The sequence below is a fragment of the Octopus bimaculoides genome, chromosome 30 (genome assembly GCF_001194135.2).
Source record: "Octopus bimaculoides isolate UCB-OBI-ISO-001 chromosome 30, ASM119413v2, whole genome shotgun sequence".
Classification (NCBI taxonomy): domain Eukaryota; kingdom Metazoa; phylum Mollusca; class Cephalopoda; order Octopoda; family Octopodidae; genus Octopus; species Octopus bimaculoides.
This window is the reverse complement of record NC_069010.1, coordinates 3,483,109-3,485,618: the sequence shown is the minus strand read 5'-3', so window position 1 is coordinate 3,485,618 and position 2,510 is coordinate 3,483,109.

The following is a 2,510-nucleotide window of genomic DNA, read 5'->3' as shown; positions in this document are numbered from 1 at the left end:
ACACACACACACACACACACGCACACACACACAAACAAACACATGCATACATATATACATACATACACATATATATATTTATACAGGGAGAGAGGGGGGAGAAGAGATATGTATTTGTGTATATATACATTTACACAGGTATGTGTGTGTCTGTATCAACATATAAATATATATATACGTACACTCACACGTACATATATACACACACATTCACTCATATATACAAAATAAAGTCCGTTTTTTCCAAAGAGAATATATATACATATAGATATATATATACATACATATATATACATACATACATATATATATACATATATATATATATACATATATATATACATATATATATACACATATATATATACACATATATATATACATATATATATTTACTTATGTACAGCAGCGTTTTTATTCAGGTGATTTAGCCTTCTCTTGCGAGGCGCTGATATCCTGGAAAAACAATTTGAATGTAAATTTTAAAAAGTTTCACTTTACAATAAATAACAACAACAACAACAACAACAACAGCAACAACTTCAGCACCAAAACTAACAGCAATAGCAGTAATAATGGTTTCAAATTTTGGCGCAAGGCCAGCATGTTTTGAGGGGAGGTCAAGGAGATTACATCTGCCCCAGTACTCGACTGGTTGTTGGCACTCCGTCGCTTACGACGTCGAGGGTTCCAGTCGATCCGGTCAACGGAACAGCCTGCTCGTGAAATTAACGTGCAAGTGGCTGAGCACTCCACAGTCACGTGTACCCTTAACGTAGTTCTCGGGGATATTCAGCGTGACACAGTGTGTGACAAGGCTGACCCCTTTGAATTACAGGCACAACAGAAACAGGAAGTAAGAGTGAGAGAAAGTTGTGGTGGAAGAGTACAGCAGGGTTCGTCACCATCCCCTGCCGGAGCCTCATGGAGCTTTTTTAGGTGTTTTCGCTCAATAAACACTCACAACGTCAGGTCTGGGAATCAAAACGGCGATCCTGTGACTGCGAATCCGCTGCCCTAACCACTGGGCCATTGCGCCTCCACAACTCGACTGGTACTCAGTGGACAAAATGCCACTAAGCATTTAATAATAATAATATTGGTTCCACTTTTTTGGCACAAGGTCAGTAATTTTGGGGAAGAGTGAAACAGATTATATTGACCCCATTGTTTGACTCGGAAAGGGTGGAAGACAAAGTCGACCTCAGCAGAATTTGAACTCAGAACATAAAGACGGATGAAACACTGCTAAGTATTTTGTCTGACATGTTAATGATTCTTTCAGCTTGCTGCCTTAATAATAATCCTTTCTTCTAAAGGTACAAGGCCTGAGTGGAGGCACAATGGCCCAGTGGTTAGAGCACTGTTTCTTCCTGTTTCTGTTGTGCCTGTAATGTAATTCAAAGGGTTAGCCTTGTCACACTGTGTCACGCTGAATCTTCCCCCGAGAACTACGTTAAGGGTACACGTGTCTGTGGAGTGCTCAGCCAGTTGCACGTTAATTTCACTGAGCAGGTTGTTCCGTTGATCGGATCAACTGGGACCCTCGACGTCGTAACTGACGGAGTGCCAACAACAACAACAAGTCCTGAAATTAGTAGGAGGGGACTAGTCACTTACATTGATCCCAGTGCTCAACTGGTACTTATTTTTATTGACCCCCAAAAGGATAAAAGGCAAAGTTAGCCTCGGCAGAACTTGAACCCTGAACGTAAAGACAGATGAAATACCTATTTCTTTACTGCCCACAAGGGGCTACACACAGAGGGGACAAACAAGGACAGACAAACGGATTAAGTCGATTATATCGACCCCAGTGCGTAACTGGTACTTAATTTATCGACCCCGAAAGGATGAAAGGCAAAGTCGACCTCGGCGGAATTTGAACTCAGAACGCAGTGGCAGACGAAATACCGCTAAGTATTTCGCCCGAAATACCGCTAAGTATTTAGCTTGCCACTTTAATAATCTTTCTACTGGAAGCACAAGGCCTCAAATTTGGGGGAAGGGGTGAAGTCGACTACATTGACCCTAGTGTGTAACTGGTACTTATTTAGTCGACCTCAGCAGAATTTGAACTCAGAATGTTAAAACGGATGAAATGGCGCTAAGCATTTCTCCCGATGTGCTAACGTTTCTACCAGCTCGCTGCCTTTTGCCGCTTTAATAATAAGAACTATTGGAGGCGCAATGGCCCAGTGGTTAGGGCAGCGGACTCGAGGTCCTTTTCAGATAAGAAGTCATGATGGGTATAATGGGCTTCGTATATTTTACCCCAGTGTCACTTTGATGGCATTCACTGCTCTCTCGCTCAATAATAATAATACTAATAATAATAATAATAATAATAATAATAATAATAATAATAATAATAATAATAACAATAATAATAATAATAACAACAACAACAATAATAATAATAATAATAATAACAATAATAATAATATTAATAATAATAATATTAATAATAATAATAATAATAATAATAATAATAATATTAATAATAATAA